The sequence below is a fragment of the Podarcis filfolensis genome (assembly GCF_964270895.1).
Source record: "Podarcis filfolensis genome assembly, chromosome: 13".
NCBI lineage: Eukaryota > Metazoa > Chordata > Lepidosauria > Squamata > Lacertidae > Podarcis > Podarcis filfolensis.
Genome location: NC_139615.1, coordinates 48,667,195 through 48,685,318, shown reverse-complemented (window position 1 = coordinate 48,685,318; position 18,124 = coordinate 48,667,195). Strand labels below are relative to the sequence as shown.

The following is an 18,124-nucleotide window of genomic DNA, read 5'->3' as shown; positions in this document are numbered from 1 at the left end:
ATGGAGGCAGTGAGAGATTTTACATTCTTGGGCTCCATGATCACTGCAGATGGTGACAGCAGCCACGAAATTAAAAGATGCCTGCTTCTTGGGAGAAAAGCAATGACAAACCTAGGCAGCATCTTAAAAAGCAGAGACATCACCTTGCCAACAAAGGTCCGTATAGTAAAAGCTATGGTTTTCCCAGTAGTGATGTATGGAAGTGAGAGCTGGAGCATAAAGAAGGCTGATCACCAAAGAACTGATGCTTTTGAATTATGGTGCTGGAGGAGACTCTTGAGAGTCCCATGGACTGCAAGAAGATCAAACCTCTCCATTCTTAAGGAAATCAGCCCTGAGTGCTCACTGGAAGGACAGTGAAGCTGAGGCTCCAGTACTTTGGCCACCTCATGAGAAGAGAAGACTCCCTGGAAAAGACCCTGATGTTGGGAAAGATGGAGGGCACAAGGAGAAGGGGACAACAGAGGATGAGATGGTGGGACAGTGTTCTCGAAGCTACCAGCATGAGTTTGACCAAACTGAGGGAGGCAGTGGAAGACAGGAGTGCCTGGCATGCTCTGGTCCATGGGGTCACGAAGAGTTGGACACGACTAAACGAGTAAACAACAACAAATGCTTTCCACAACCACTTTAGGAAATAGAACTTCCTCTGGGTTGACTTATTTTGCACAATGTCTGCATAACTGTAGCTGGCAAAAGTGCACAAAGAAGCCCAAATGCTACCAGTCACAGACCACATACAATATACCTGTTACACAGTTCTGAGAAGAACTGTCACCTGCTATGAAAAGAATAGGTGCAACCAAGAGAGTCAAAATACTTTAATGACACCATAATATATCATCAAGAGGTTTAAATCTTCGCAGCATGAAACTTGAAATTATCTTGATGTCAGATGAGCTTTTAGCAATTACTGTCACTTTCTTTTTCCTTTAAATGTGTGATTTGAAATTCGAAGCCATTTCAAAACTTCATTTTTCAAAACTCTGCTATCTACACAAAGAACATTAGGACTCAATTACAACGGCCTAATTATTCTTTAGCAGCGATTCTGGATAAACTGGTTATCACTGCGCAAGTCTAACTTCAACCAAGAGAATAGTTAAGATGTGTTATGTACTGAAGTTCTCACCCTGGACCCTCGAGTTACGTACCTCTCTGGATACGTAATCTTTGGGTTGCGAAAGCGGCAAACCCAGAAGTATTTTTCTGGGTTTCGTCGCTCGCGCACGTGAAGAAGTGCTCTGTGTGCAGAAATGGCACCTCTGGTTACTGATTTTTCAGGGTGTGCACGGACCCCCAAATTAAATCCATATCTAGAGGATCCACTGTATAGTAAAATATGTAACCCTGGCCATGGAAAATATTCTCCCATAGGTAGTAAGAAGAAATCAACATCTTTGATAAAACACAGCGACTGCCTAGTAACGTCTTTTCCGTATTTCTGCTGTTCTTTGCTTTTGAAATTGCTTTTGAATTTGTTTTTGTGGGTCTTTGGATCGCAATAAACAAAGTACTGTATTGGCCTAAATATAAGCCGCACCCATAAACAAGCCGCACCTTTAAAATTCAAGGAGGAAAAAGGAAAAAAAGACAATATCCAAATATAAGCAGCTCCATTAAATTCCGCAGGCACTCACACCCGTTCTGTTTTACTGTATGTCTGTTTCAGCAGCGATATCGTAAAAGCCAATTTTTGTAAAGACACAAATTTAAGCCAGACTTTAATTTTTCACAGTCTGAATTTTTTTTGGGCGGGGGGGAGTGTGGCTTATATTCAGGCCAATACGGTATGTACACCTAGACCACATACCTTAAACATAATTCAGGTTGAGGGTTCTGGTTTGCTCTTTTCGGAAACCAAGAAGATGCCAGATTGCAGTGAGTGGAGAATTATCATTTTCATTTATTAAATTTGTATACCACCCTTCATCCATAGATCTCAGGGCGGTTCACGAGATAAAAATGGGGAGCCACTGCAGAAACGTCGTGTTCTTGTGTTGCCACCCTCCGGACTTCTCGTGAGGGAGACATACGAAGAAGGGAGGTTGCATTTAGCTGCCCATCACCAGTGGAACAACTACCTTTAAACATGACAAATTGACTGATGGCCCATTTTCTTCGGTTTTTAGAACAACATACTTCAATATCAATTAAAGTGTATGCAAGGGGATAGCTTATATGGCCCAGCCACCACAGTTGTGAAATGTCTGTTGAGATGGAAGAGCAATGCAAAAAATTCACAGGAGAAGATTCGCTTGGATGGGGGCAATGCACTTCCCATTTCTTTGTTATGCTGAAAGAGACTCTTGTTTATTTTAGAAGGGTAGCCAACACAGTTCCCCTCCTTATGTGTCGAGACTACAACTCCCATGATTCTTGCCCATTCATCCTATTTCCTTCAAGGGCTGATGGGAGTTGTATTCCACATCATATGTGGAGGGCAGCGTGAGGACTACCGCTGCATTTAGCAACTCTTGCCAGTCTCTTTTCATTCTGACCTTTAGTTTTACTGTCACTGTCCCAACACGTCTGGACTAGTCATCTGCACTCCTCCTTGGTGATCTATCCTTCCTTCCAATTCTTACACATGCCTTTTTTATTTTCAGGTCATTACTAAACTCTTTGCGCAGCCTCATTAGCTTTTCAGGAGTTACTATAGTTTATGATTAAATTATCCAATTTTATTTGTGCATGGGTAGGCTCAGTGTTCTCTTGTCATTGTTTTCCATCACCACTCACTGTTAAGGCTGTTTCAGGACGCGGGTGGTGCTGTGGTCTAAACCACAGAGCCTAGGGCTTGCCGATCGGAAGGTCAGTGGTTCGAATCCCCGCAACAGAGTGAGCTCCCGTTGCTCTGTCCCAGCTCCTGCCAACCTAGCAGTTCGAAAACACACCAGTGCAAGTAGATAAACAGGTACTGCTATGAGGGAAGGTAAACAGTGTTTCCATGCGCTCTCACTTCTGTCACAGTGTTCCATTGTGCCAGAAGCGGTTTAGTCCTGCTGGCCACATGACCCGGAAAACTGTCTGTGGACAAACACTGGCTCCCTCGGCCTGAAAGCAAAATGAGCACTGCAACCCCATGGTCACCTTTGACTGGACTTAACCATCCAGGGGTCCTTTACCCTATCTAAAATAGTTGTTTTTCTTGAGAGCACTTGTACCAGAAGTTCTCTTTCATGAACTCCATCAATATGAATGGAAAAGCTCTGTGGCCAAGCAGTGCATCATTCATTTCTGTGGGATTCGGACAGGAGAACATACTAGTAGACTGTGACATAGATGTGTTCTACTGAGAGCTGATAACAGACCCATGAACATACAGACAAGCTTATAGAATTGAACAGAATCTAAATAGATGCTACAAAATATGTATGATTTTTTCACATGAAAAGATTATACAATAAGTTTTGGAGGCCTTCAGGAGCCGAGATTACACAACTAGGGGCAATGCTGCCTGACAAAGAACTCCTGAAATAACCTGATAAACAGGATACGTAAGCATATGGATTGATTTAAGAGCAAATTTGCTAATCTTGGCTTCTTTTTCAGTTACAATAATTTAATATATGAAGGAGGAAAACCCTAACTATTAACTGAACACACAAGTCATCGTCACTGTGCCCTTAAATTTCACTGAATAGACTGTCTCACAGGAAAGGGATTTGTGAGTAATTCAAGAGATGCTAGAATTCTAAGTACAGTACCCCTTTTTAGCATACAGGTCTATCGGAGTCAACAGTTTGGACCAGACAAGAAAGGGTAACTACTTGCCCAGCCGGTAATGACTAACAGCTTACTGCACAGCAGGATCAGGCCAAGTAATTAGGGTAAGTAAGTGTGGCATCAGCAAAATATACCACAGCACACAGCGTTGGCATTTCAGGCAGACGTGCCAAATCAGGCATCAAGGTCTAGCAAGTGGGGCTGCAAGTCATCTACACAGACCATCCACCTCTTAGATTAGGGGAAATGAAGTATATGAGCACCACACTGGTCTACAGAGTTATGCAAGTATTTTTGTTTTTCCATTTTAGTCAGTAATACTACTGATCTGGCAATGAAGATACAGACTTTGGGAGGATGCTGGGCATCTTTTGGGGAACGCCCCCCCCCGACTGCCATTAGAGAGTGCTCCTGGATCCAGCCTTGCTCCTGGATTTTCTGGCAGTGGCTATGAATGCCTTTGCTCTGCTTATGCAACTCCATGAGCAAAGGGTGCATTTGCCTCAGATTATAGAGGTCTCCTGGAATCCATATTTGAAGCTGTGCATTTACCAACCTATAAACAGATGTGCATTTAGCTGTCCCATATACAAATGCTGAGCACTCAGTTTGCAAATGGAATAAAATCGTACCTGAAATATGCAAGGTATGACGTTTTACCATATACCGCATTTTTCGCTCTATAAGACGCACTTTTTCCCTCCTAAAAAGTAAGGGGAAATGTGTGTGTGTCTTCTGGAGTGAATGCAGGCTGCGCAGCTATCCCAGAAGCCAGAACAGCAAGAGCGATTGCTGCACAGCACTCCCTCTCGCTGTTTTAGCTTCTGGCTTAGCCACGCAAAGCCTTTTCAGGGCAGAGGGAGCCTTCATCCCGCTGCCCTGAAGAGGCTTCACGTGGCTGTCCCAGAAGCCAGAACAGCAAGAGGGATCGCTGCACAGTGATCCCTCTTGCTGTTCTGGCTTCTGAGATTCAGAATATTTTTTTCTTGTTTTCCTCCTCCAAAAACTAGGTGTGTCTTATGGTCTGGTGCATCTTATAGAGCGAAAAATACGGTGGGCTCAGCCTTTTAAATACCTGGCCTGCATGGAGGGGCTGCACTCCCTGTGAAATCTTCACCTTGGCATAATTGCCACTGCCATGCCCTGCATACCTTTAGTGGTTCCAGGGGCGTAGGGACTGCAGACGGCTGCTCACTAAGCTTCTGCAGCTATTTCTGGGCCTCCCTAGTGTGAGGTGGAAACTTATCACACTGAGCAACTGTTCCCTGTCTCTAACACATTTGGTGCAAGGAAAAATGGGTGGGTGGCTTGTGGAGCATCACATAATTACATGCTAAGTAGTATTCGCTTTTCTCTCATCTTTTCTCAGTTGCTTTCCCAGAACTCACTGAAGTCAGCGTTCAAAAATATTCCCTCTGCCCTGAGGAAATTCAATTCCGACACCTGTCTTGAGTAGAGATTACAGAATTGTTGTTGTTTTAATCACACTGCACAAAATGCCAAGATGTTCATTTTGCCACCAATGCTGCCTTGCACATTAGCCACTGTAGCACTGGTGTAAATGCATAACCATGCAAGTATTACTCTAAAAATTGAAGATGCTGAATTTGGGGGAACCAAACAATGCAGAAGAATCTATCAGTATTCCATGTTTCTTTAGCATACACAGAGTAGGAGAAGCGTCTGACATTCAGACACCCACTCCAAAGGCGCCAAGCAAATGAAACACTAGTAACAGATGTAAATCTTATTTTCCACCCCTACACCCTGTTAAAGATTCCAAATGTATAGACCTATAATAGAATATTTACGCACGTATAAACTTTGTGATGTTTTGAATTATCCCATAGAGAAGCATTATTAAAGAATTCAAGAACAAGACTGTATTAAATGCCCTTCAGAGACTGATCCTCGATTTGAACAAACCATACCTAGCTGGGCTCTAAAAGCCAGAATCTATCCTCACGATAGTCCAAGGCACCCATTTATTCTTGCCAAGTAGTTTTCTTTTCATTGCCAGCAATTCTATACTACGGATTCAAAAAGTAGCTATTTTCACGGCTGTCAAAAGTGATGGGTGAACTTCCCTCTGCACAATTCAGAACCAGTTTGGCATTTACCAGCTCTTCTCAGTTAGGACTCAGGGAGGACAGATTGTATTCCTGGCAGTTCTCTCCCGGCTGGTAACGTTGTCCCATGCATGTGCCCCTTGTTCCCTGGGAATTGGAGTTCCTATCACCAGCTATGATGGGGAGCTGGAAATGCAGCTCTCCCTCCCCAGAACACACACACCTGGAAACAAGGGAAGGCTTTCTATCTAGACGGCAGAGGAAAAGCACATAGAATGTTTGCAAGGTAAAATTGAGGGGATTTCCCAAAGGCCAGGGAATATAAACAGCAGAAGGAACGGGTGGATGGCTTCTGGGTCCAGTGGTTTGGTCAAGTAGTTCACAGTGATCAACCAGACTTTCAGCAAGAGTTTAAACATTAATGAATGTTTGTGTATGTGCTGAGAAAGCAATTGAATTTGGGTGCCTGATCTGCTGAGTGCACATGCATAAAATCACATTTTATACTCTGAGCTGGAGAGGAACTCTTGGAGAAAGTCACCACAGAGCTGAGTATTATGAGACAGGCAAACATGTACAGTGGTACCTTGGGTTACAAACGTTTCAGGTTACAAACGCTTCAGGTTACAAACTCCGCTAACCCGGAAGTAGATTATGATCTACAGAGAGTGCCACCCATGCTGCTTGGCTAACATAGAAATCTAGCCATTTCGGCATTCTATGTATTGCAATGTTCCAGGGGTTCCAGTACTGACCTATATTTCAATGATCCAAAGTGAAACTTCTGAAAGTAAACATAGATGATATGATATACCAAATGAAATTAGCATTAAATCTAGAAAAAGAGTGTTCAAAACTGAAAAGGCACACCGCTTTGAACACACTGGGCTTAGATTCGCTTGCTGAAATTCTACACTGAGCTCTGGTTTTCAGCTTCCTTTTGCCAGAACTGATAGACAAATCAAGGGGGAAGGGTAGGCTCATCTATGAGAAAATGTAGGAACTGACTTAAAATAAGAGTTGCTATGAAGAGATTCCATTCCCGACTCAGAAAAGAAGGAAAAACATTTTGCCTGGACTGCATGATGGCATCCCCCAAGTGCATTTTCAAGGAGGGCAGTAATTGTATTTGGACCTACAAAAATCTTGATTTGTTTCGCATTTCTTTTTGTTGCCTAGTTTTTTTTAAAAAAATGTTAACTAGATTAAGGACTTAAATTACTTATAACAATTGAGTCCAGTAGGAGCATGACCTAGTTGGATACCACCCTATACATACATATATACATACATACATACAGTGGTACCTCGGGTTAAGAACTTAATTCGTTCTGGAGGTCCGTACTTAACCTGAAACTGTTCTTAGCCTGAAGCACCACTTAAGCTAATGGGGCCTCCTGCTGCCGCTGTGCCGCTGGAGCACGATTTCCGTTCTCACCCTGAAGCAAAGTTCTTAACCCAAGGTACTATTTCTGGGTTAGCGGAGTCTGTAACCTGAAGCGTCTGTAACCCGAGGTACCACTGTACATACATACATACATAAACCATCACATCATATAGATCATTACTTAAGTTGTTACACAGAAAAAGTGATAGATATTTTTAGACATACATCTCAACATACATCCATACATACTCCCATGATCCTATTTTACCTCTCTTTGGTTTGTCTTTATCTCCAGAGATTGAGAGACTGGTGAAAATTTACAGCCACTCTTTCTTTGAGGTCTCAAAAGGTTGGATTAGATGAGGGGTCGGCAAAAATTTTTAGCAGTGGGGCGGTCCACTGTCCCTCAGACCTTCTGGCAGACCGGAGAAGCAGCACTGGGAAGGGGGGGGAGCTGGAAGAAGAGGCGAGGGGGCAAGTAATCCTCTTCCCCCCACCCCCAGCCCCTGCGCTCACCAGGGGCTGCTGTCACCACCATCATCACCACCACTCCTGCTTCTCGTGGGTCGGCAGATCAAGTTCACCTGCTCCACTCTCTGGCCCACAGGATTACCAGGGCGGCAACAGCGATGATGCCGGCGACAGGAGGTCACACCATGAAGCCAAAAGCCGCCACGAAGCCGAGACTCCAGGCGATGGCGATGGGATTAAGAGGCCAAGCGGCGGCGGCTCTACCATTCAGACGCTGTGCCTGGTTTATCTCAGTGCGGCGCAGGGACATCTCTGCCAATCAAACGCCGCTGAGCTAAACCAGGCATTTGGGTAGCAGAGCCGCCGCCACTCGGCCTCTTACTCCCGTCGCCATCCCCGGGAGTCTCGGCTTCATGGCAAGTTCTGGCTTTGTGACGTGGGCTGGATTTACGAGCCTGGGGGGCCGCATCCAGCCCCTGGGCCTTAGTTTGCCGCCCCTGGATTAGATGACCCTCGGGACCCCTTCCAATTCCTCTACTTTTATTTCTGTTGGGGTAGAACCAATGTGTACATCTACAATACAGTGGTACCTCGGGTTAAGAACTTAATTCGTTCTGGAAGTCCGTTCTCAACCTGAAACTGTTCTTAACCTGAAGCACCACTTTAGCTAATGGGACCTCCCACTGCTGCCGTGCTGCCGGAGAACAATTTCTGTTCTCATCCTGAAGCAAAGTTCTTAACCCGAGGTAATATTTCTGGGAGTCTATAACCTGAAGCGTATGTAACCTGAAGTGTATGTAACTCGAGGTACCACTGTATATGCTTCCTAACTGGGACCACTCATGGATTCTCCAAGAATGCTACAGTGCGGGGGGAAAGTATTTGATCCCCTGCTAAATTTGCCCGTTTGCCCTCTGACGAAGAAATGACCAGTCCATAATTTTAATGGTAGGTTTATTGTAGCTGTGAGAGACAGAATAACAACAGGAAAATCCCCAGAAACCCAGAAAACAAAAGTCAGAGATTGATGTGCTTTATAATGAGTGAAATAAGTATTTGATCCTCTATCAACCAGCCAGATGTCAGGCTACCTGGTATCTTCCTGTTGTCTGTAACCTGAAGCGTCTGTACCCTGAAGCGTATGTAACCCGAGGTAACACTGTACAGTGGTACCTTTGGATGCAAACGGGATCTGTTCTGGAGCCCTGTTCGCATCCAAAAGCTAGCGCAACTTCCGGGTTGGCGCCTCCGGCAATGGCGGAGCTCCTCCGATCGGGAGGAACTTGCTCCGTGAAAAGCAGGGTCTGACCGCCACGGCGAAGGCGGAGACCCATTGAAATCACAAGCGGGAGAAGCTTGTGAACCTGGGATTCGGCTGGCACCTTTTGCACCTCCCCTACTCGCGGGGAAACCCGGTTCCGGGGATCCGGAGCGACGTGGGGTGAGTGGCGCGGTGCTTCGAATTGACTGCTTCTTTCACGGAGTGAAGCCGCATTTCTGTTGCCAGAGAGCGCTGACTTTTTCCTGTGGAAAATTGGATTTTAAACAACTACCCGTGAGTAGAACGGAAAATTGGATCTTTAAATACCTTAATTTGGCACCGAAACGGGGAAGGTCTTAAACAGGAAGTCCGCCTTCCCCTTTTGTAAATAGATTGAAGCAAAGACGTTATAAGCTAAAGTCTTTGAAAGCTTTTGGCAAAGGATTAAATTTTCATCGGTTAAAACTACAACCCCCCCCCCCTTGGAAGCAGGAGAAGAGGGGGGGAAATTTGGACTTAGCGAGCCTGCAGGAGAGAGTGAAAAATCAAATTACCACTGCTCCAAACCTGGTAAGGGCTGCCAGAAAGAGTGAAGTTTTGGGAGAGTTCATTGACTGTGAACAAAACATTTTTGACAGCTAGTTAAATAAGAGAAAGATACTGTTTCCATTGTCCTCTTCTGCGTTTAAAAAGGAGGAAAAGTAACTGGAAATTGAAACTATTTTTTATGGCTTGAATTGTGTCTGAAAGGATTGATACAAGTGGAGACTGTTTCCCTCTAGAGGGAGTCTTTGAAACTGTCACAGGAGTGCAACTGGGGAATCACCAGCTGCAAGATAAGTAATTGTGAGAACCAGAGATTGACCTTGGACCACTCAAAATGTTGACAGGAGAAGCCATTGTGACAGTATTATGCCAAATAAGCTACTCGCTGCAACAGCTTCATAAGAAGACGGATGACATGTCTTTTAAAATTGACAACTTGGATCAAAAAGTGACTAATTGGAGTCAAAAAGTGAGTACCAACACAGAAATAATTCAGGACTTGGTACAAGAATCTACTTTGGCAGGACAAATTGTGGAGGAGAAAGAGAAAGCTGTGGTTGTTGAGCCTAAAGTAATACAAGCGGGATCCTCAGTCTTACAGAAGCAAATTGAGGATTATAAATTGAGGCCTTCTATGATTGAATCTAGAAAAAGCCAGATTTTGAGGATTGGAGCCCTGCTTGAACGGAAGAAGGGAAGTTGGAAAGATCCCTCTATGCAGGGATCAACTGACTTTTGGGACATGGACTTGGGTCTGGAGGAGATTGGAGTTCTGGGGGCCTTTGGATTTGGAGGAATTTTGAAACATGTCATGAAACATCTTATAGACCTCAGGTTCAACTATGGAAATTTGGCTGACCTGCCTGGAAGGAATAAAAGCATTGTTAGGTTGGAGTCTTCCCGAGATCTGCTCTTTGGCATTAAAGAATATGAAGAAGACCTGCAGAAGGGACCTGGAAAAGAGTTAAGAGGCTCGAACATAAGATCTCCAGGTTGATGGACTATATGGAATTGACGGAAAGGACTGGCAGAATCCGAAACCAGGGAGAGTAGATGGTGGAGGAAGATTAGAGAATTTAAAGTTTATATATAGAAATATTGAAAAATTAATGAATGATAGAAAAATGGTGGAAAGAAATTTTATGGCCTTAGCAGAAATGTTATAAGGAGTTAAGCATATATAAGTATTTTAGTTTTAATGATAAAAAAGATGTTAAGATATTTATAATATGACAGAAAATAGAGAAAGATGGAAAGGATTTGCTGAAACAATTAATAGAAGTGGAATACAAAAAGGGAGGTGAGAGGAAGTCGAGGAAACAAGGGAATGAAAGATAGAGTATGGAAAAGCTGTGATGTATGTTTTTAAATGGTTATTGTTTTGTTTTGTTTAGGGTTAAGGTGGGTTAGGGTTTAGTTTAGTTTAGTTTAATATGTTTAGGTTGTGTTTTGTATTGTTTATATATTGTATTGTATTGTGTGTTTTTCCTCTTTGTTTTTTCTTTTTTGTCTTTTTTCTTTTTCTTTTCCTTTTCTGGAATTTTTAAAAGTAATAAATATTATTTTAAAAAAAACAAAAAAACCCAAAAGTGAGCGCAACCCACGTGCGCGAGTTGCGATTTGGCACTCCTGTGCATACGCATGATGTCATTTTGAGCGTCTGCGCATGTGCAAGCGGAGAAACCTGGAAGTAACATGCTCCGTTACTTCCGGGTCACCACAGAGCGCAACCCGAAAATATTCATCCCGAAGCTACTTCAACCCGAGGTATGACTGTATATGCATCTGTTAGAAGAAGTGACATTGCAGAGGCAGGCACTGGTACAGGTTCCTCTGGGTTAATGCGTACCCTTCTATGCACCTAAGGAAGCTGGGTGGCTTCTTGCAGATATGAACGATCCACATCATTCCACAAGGGCCCAACTTCAGGGCTCCACATCAGAGGACGAGGTGCTGAGCAGGTGCACAGAGCAAACTTTCCTTTGCTGTATTAAGGCTTTGTGCTGATCAAATCCAGCTCCTGCGTGCACCCAGCAGAGGCTAACCTGCTGTGGATATCCCACATTTCAACTCTCATCCTCCCCAACCATTCACCATGCTGACTGGAGCTTTGGTGGAAGTTTGAGTCCTCAGCATCTGGTGCCTTTTCTTAATTACCCAGAGGTGGTCCTTTATTTGAAAGCAACTGTGTAAATTATGATGGGGTAGGTTTAGATGTTGATTAGAAATGATGTACCAAAAGGGCTTGGGCCCAATTTAACCTAATGAATATTAATGGCTGGCTTAGGAAAGAACACCTGGTGCTCATTTTCATATTTATGGTCCTCTTAAAAATTAAACCATGAATCAGGGGGGCACTGAATAAACTCTATAAAGGTAGGAATGTTAATCATTAGCTTGTTTTCTGTTAGTTAGGTTTTTTTGTGAGCAGAGCTAAAAAAAACCTATTAAGTATGCTTGCAAACTATACAACTGTTTTTGAAGAAAAGGATTAATTTTTCTTTGGATATTTTGTATTTTTAAAAAAAATCTCTGAAGAGATGGCAAAGGATAAAATCATTCTACATTTAATTATTTGTAAAACTAAACTTTCAAATTAGTACACAAAGCAAATACAAATAAAAATGCTGTAGTTAATCTGACTGCTACTAAGATTTTGATGGTCCAAGTAGCAAAGTCCTAAATCTTAAGAACGAGGGAGTGGGAAAGCTGGGTAGGTGGGAAGAAGAAAGATGTTTGCTTCAGCATGACCTTATGTCAAGTGAATACTAGCAGGCTGGGCGGTAGAAAACTTCTGCCTTTGACAGGGAATGGGGGGAGGTCAGCCTTCGCATGGCAGCCCTGGTCCTCGGTTTACCTCAATCCTCCCTTGACAGGAGATCTTATTCTGAACAGTCGAAGCTGCTCTAAGAAGATGAAGCTGAGCACGATCTGAGTAAGACGGCAGCCAGCTGTCGTTGCTTTTCCCATATCCGACTTTTTGAGAAGGCTTGCAGAAACCGTGCGTCTGTTTGCTTCTGACTGCTACACCAGTGAATACACCAGAGGAGCCTCTAATTTTCACTTTTGCACTGAGTACTTAGTGCAGCAAACATCGTCAAAGGGGCAGGGTATTAAAAAGCTGTAAGAGATTAAGGTTGCAATTTGATGCATGCTTACCTGGAAGCAGAGATTTGTTTATTTTTGTTTTAGAACAGAGATAGGTGAGCATGCAAAAGCTCCCCCAATATTAACTCAAAAATTACCTGATTTACCGTATTTTTTTGGTGTATAAGATGACCCCATGTATAATAATAATAATAATAATTTATTATTTATACCCCGCCCATCTGGGGTGTATAAGACGACCCCTACTTTTGGGAGCCCAGAATTTAGAATCATTATTTTAAAGTTGTTCAGCTTTTGGGGGATATCGTCCCAAAAGTTGTTGAGCTTTTTTTCACCTTGCCTCGCCAGCCTGTGTCTGTGTCTCGCCTCAGCCGGTGAGAGCCGATGGCTCCATGCCGCAGCCAAGCTCCCTCCTCGCCTTGGCACCATCTCACCTCTCCAGCCAGCTCCATGACCCTTGGTGGCGCAGGAGGCATCAGGAGCCGCCAGCTAACCCAAGACTTACTGTATAAATCTGTGTATAAAACTTAAAAATTGGGGCGGGGTGTCATCATACTGTGCATGGAAAAATACAGTATTCTGGAGGTAAATTAATTCAGGCAAATTTTCCAAGACACTCTGAGGTGTTAGTTGTCCCACATGTAAACCCACATTTTAAAATAGCTTCTTCATGCAAATCAGGCAATGATCAGTCCCAACAATGAGATGCTTCTTTCCCCCCCCCCTCTCTCTCTCTCTCTCTCTCTCTATATATATATATATATATTAGTTTTTTAACGTATCATTTCCAACATTCATATAACATAACTTCTTATCTTCTACAATATTTTTGACTTCCATCAACAACTCTGATGATTTTCCATTCTTTATCACTTATTCTGCATTTCTTAATTTCCTATTACTCTTAATTATCATTAACTAATAATTCTCCTCATAGTCTTACTTGTAATATTTCAAATAGTCCTCCTTACAAAACTTCTTGCAATCCTACTAGTGTAATCTGTTCATTACTATTACTTTTGAAATAGTTCATATATTTACTCCAGGAGATGCTTCTTTCCAGAGACAATGAACTGTTTCCTTTTTATATCTGTTTCTTTTCCTGTGTCCTCTTTCGCTGTTTCTCTTCTTTCCTATTCTCCACCCACAGGCAAACACCTTTTGAGCCCCTCCTGGGGCAATGCATGTCTTCCCAACAGTTATGGGCAGGTGATGGGGCTGGCAGTGGACCTTCCTGAGGTGCCCACCATCTGTAGATCACTGGTGGTGCTGGCCCATGACGCTGCCTTTGATTATACCAAGGTCTCATGAAACCACAGGAGTTGCCTCAAATAACAGCAAAGCATCTGAGCTCCATTGCCTTCAACGAAACTCAAAACACGCCTAATTTCCCCCGAATTAGCCTGATATATGTATGGCGGTCTGACTCCCTGCTAATAAAGACACTATGATTCAGCTGGAAGCTTTCCTCGAACCCATTTACTGCAACTGAAATGTTTGGACCCTGCATATTTGGCCATTTTTCTGGGTCAATTAATTGAGTACGACACATTTCACGGGGAAGTTTTACATTTGCCATGTGTCTACCTGCTGTTTCAAACAGGTTTGTGGAATTCTCTCTTTACGTTTCTAGCCTAGAGGTGCAAGTTCTAACAAAAGGATGAGGAGAATAGAGGGACAAAATGGAAAGCACCCAATGAAATTTCAAGTATAGGCTACGATCTCTGGCTCTATAATGCTTTGTACTTCTGTTTAATGGAGGCAAAGAAGCTGTTAAATAGTACCCTGTCAAGAGGACTATGCATAATCTAGAAAGGCAGTTTTCCTACAGACAGAGAGAACATTCTGGTGTGGATCCTTGACATCGTAGTTTCGAGTGGATAGGAACAGCACACATCCACAAATATTCAAAGGTAAGTTCTTTTTAAAAAGAAAAGAAAAGTTTCCCCACCTTGCTCTATTTTTCTGGCATCCAATGGATGCAGAAACCTTCTTTCATCACGCAGTCTAAGTAATCTTAACATTCATAATTTGACACCACCACCAAAATGATTTAAAATTATGCTTTGCACTGTTTCATGTTGTACTCAGTCTGACAGGGAGCTGAATCACCGATTCTGCCTTGGAACGGCTCCAAAGCTAGTTGCATTCCCATGTGCTAGCAGGTGCCTCTGCTCAATTTAAAACTGCTAGAATTTAAAACCCCTGCTTTTCATGGAATCATAGAGCTGTAGATTTGGAAGGGATCCTGAGGGTCATCTAGTCCAACCCACTCCAATGCGTTCTCTGCTTTCCCTCTCACCCCCTTGTTCTGCATGTTGTTTGTTTGTTAAGCAGATTTAGTACAAGGAGATAAAATAGCCTCAGGCTCACTCCGATTTGCTCTTCCCCTCGCCTTGCATCTGAACATGAAAGCACAGCACTTCCAGCAAATTCTCCAGGCACCTTTTTATTCCCTTTAAATTAAATCCCGAATTAGTTGCAGGTTTTGGTAAGCAGCTAATGCTCTCTACCTGTTCTTCCTTTAGAGCGCAAAGTGGGTTGTTTGAAGTATATCTAACACAAAACAAATAAATACTGGTATATATCTCTAATATTCCTTTTTTAAAAACCCAAATAATGGCTTTTCTTGAGCTTCTTGGAGGCTTTCAAATTGCATTTATAAACAACACATTATAGATGTAAATCACTCGCTAATAAAGGTTTTATGGGGTTCCCTTAATTTTATACTCCAGAAACAATAATATCTGAATTTCACAGAAAGTGTTCTGTTTCCTTTTTTAAAAAATGGTAATAAAGTTCCTAATCAACAGCAAAAGATTACTTCACGTAATCTGAAATAATTACCACTTGCCTAGTGAATTACCATTATTTATAGGATATGTGCAAAGCTGGCTTCAGCTCTGAGGCAGGGTGTGGCTGGCCTGTGCCCAACTTACTGGACAATGGGGCATGAGTTATAACTCATTCAGCAGTGCATGAGACAAAGAGCTCATCTTTGTTTGAGACTCTGTGTCAAACAAACGCGGGTGGCGTTGTGGTCTAAACCACTGAGCCTAGGGCTTGCTGATTGGAAGGTCGGCGGTTCGAACTCCCATGACAGAGTGAGCTCCCGTTGCTCGGTCCCTGCTCCTGCCAACCTAGCAGTTTGAAAGCACATCAAAGTGCAAGTAGATAATTAGGTACCACTCCAGCAGGAAGGTAAACGGCGTTTCCGTGCGCTGCTCTGGTTCGCCAGAAGCGGCTTAGTCCTGCTGGCCACATGACCCGGAAGCTGTACGCCGGCTCCCTCAGCCAATAAAGCGAGATGAGGGCCGCAACCCCAGAGTCGGTCATGACTGGACCTAATGGTCAGGGGTCCCTTTACCTTTACCTTGCCTTGTGATGCCCAAAATCTTCCAGGCGCACCGCATGTCGAAAGCGTTAAGGCAGGGGTCCATAAGCAGCCCATGGGGGTCATTTAACTGGCCCACGAGCTGCCCCCCAAACGAGCCGTCTGCTTGGCGAGTCCCTGCATGCTGCGCTAAACTGGTGCAGCATGGGGACTCGCTTCTGCGGTGCTGGAAATCGTGTCTGTGCAGACGCAGACGCCGGAAATCACGGGCGCACGGGCGATCCGGCCCTTGGAGGGATCTCCGCTGGAGTAAACCGGCCCAGGCAAGGTAAACCTTGCCGACCTCTGCGTTAAGGCACTGATCTTGGCAGCTGTAAGTTGCCCATGGCTCACTTCCATTAATAAGCATGTTCTACCTGGGCTCCACAGTTTAAAATAAAAGGCTAGCTCATTTAATCACCCCAAGTGGTTCGCTACCACCCCTTCTGGCCCAAAGGCAACACAGGGGCAGAATGATACAGAACTGGAGCAAGATACCACTGAAGGCTTTTGTCTCTTGTCGATATGTAAATGGACAGGACTCGGGACTTGGGCGGTCACATAGTCTGAATTACAAGAGAAATTGGTAATTCTGGTTCTGAACAGAGGGAAAGAGGTATTCCTGGCTGGCAGAATATACAGTGGTACCTCAGGTTAAGTACTTAATTCTGGACATCTGTTTTTAAGCTGAAACTGTTCTTAACCTGAAGCACCACTTTAGCTAATGGGGCCTCCCGCTGCCGCTGCGCCGCCACTGCACGATTTCTGTTCTCATCCTGAAGCAAAGTTCTTAACCCGAGGTACTATTTCTGGGTTAGCTGAGTCTGTAACCTGAAGTGCATGTAACCTGAAGCGTATGTAACCTGAGGTACCACTGTACTGTCATTTCTTCCTTCAGACTAGCTTCAGTTTAATATATACATTGCTCATGGTATCAGTGTTAGACTTTCCCTAAAAGCAAAAGCACAGATATTCCATGATAACCCGTGTCGCTCTTCAGTCAGCTAGTATGCGTGGGTGAGTGGAAGAATCCGTTTCACCATCATAAAGCCTTTGGAAAGAGCTCCCTACAGGAGCCATGACAAGAATTCTGCTACATTTTATATGTGCAAAATTTCCTGTGTTTGTGTTACAGCTGACAACCAGAAATGTCGAAAGCCGCCCACGGCCAAAAAGTATGTTGTGGAGTCCCACACTAACCTTGCAACTATGGGTGTTACAAATATCTGATAAGAATGTTGTATAATTGCTATTCAAATACGCATCCTGTTGTAACAGCCAACGGGTCTTTTATTATATCTGTGAGAGAGGAGAGAGCGGCTGCAGGCTAGTGTTCTAAAATGCATGCAGTTTACCACTGCACTGCTTTGAGAGACGTCCGGGTTTTGGGCTTTTGGTTTGAGTGAGGAACACACCGCACAATTAAGTAAAATGCTTAAAACACACACATGTGACATTCAACAATGATTTGAGTCCACATCATTATCATTACCAAGTTTCGTAATGTCAGTTCAAGGAAATCAGAAATATCCCAGATATAAAGGGACAAGTTTAGCATATTCCTAATCTTATCCCACCTATAAACAGGCCAAAATCCATGTCCGCTCTGCAAATGGGTGAGGCCTCTGGTGCCCCATGGCTCCTGAATGAGCACACCTAACACTTTGGCAGAAAATAAAAGTTATATATTGTATGAGGAAATGCCAAGATGCATAGAACCAAAGTAAGTTATCTCTCTCTACTGTGAAATTCAAAACAAATATTTCACAATGATAATGTCAAAAGCTTCTTCTTTTTTTTCAACAGCACTACTATCATCTGCTTGGATGAGGATGTGTCCAGACAGAATCCACTTACAGTTCAGGCTACAAAAACTTGAATACTGACAGTATTCTATTTAACTTCCATTACTCTGAACACTGATCCAAAAATTCTGTTGGCCTTTCTGAAATCTGCCATGCTCTCAAAATGCTACCAACAAATCAGCATTTATGCATTTTCACTACAACCACACACTCCATGCTGTTTCAATCACCTGTGTCCTTGCAACATTGGTGGGGTTTTTTAGCAGCAAACCATTGTCATCTTTGAAATCCAGATATACCCACTTATATTATTTCTACCACATGAAATCCCCCAAACTGATGGCCACAAAGAAATCATAGAATCATAGAGCTGGA

At 43.4% G+C, this 18,124-nt stretch overlaps 1 protein-coding gene and 1 long non-coding RNA gene across 22 annotated transcripts in view; one reads left to right on the top strand and one right to left on the bottom strand.

Annotated features, from left to right (window-relative positions):
- The window catches only part of FHOD3 (formin homology 2 domain containing 3), a 319,993-nt gene that overhangs the window by 244,452 nt on the left and 57,417 nt on the right, over nt 1-18,124 (bottom strand). The gene's annotated exons all lie outside the window — the stretch shown is intronic.
- LOC310748203 lies at nt 1,172-17,260 on the top strand. The gene is made up of 3 exons (XR_014541194.1): nt 1,172-3,833; nt 14,205-14,484; nt 17,080-17,260. It is a non-coding gene; the product is annotated as an uncharacterized lncRNA (long non-coding RNA).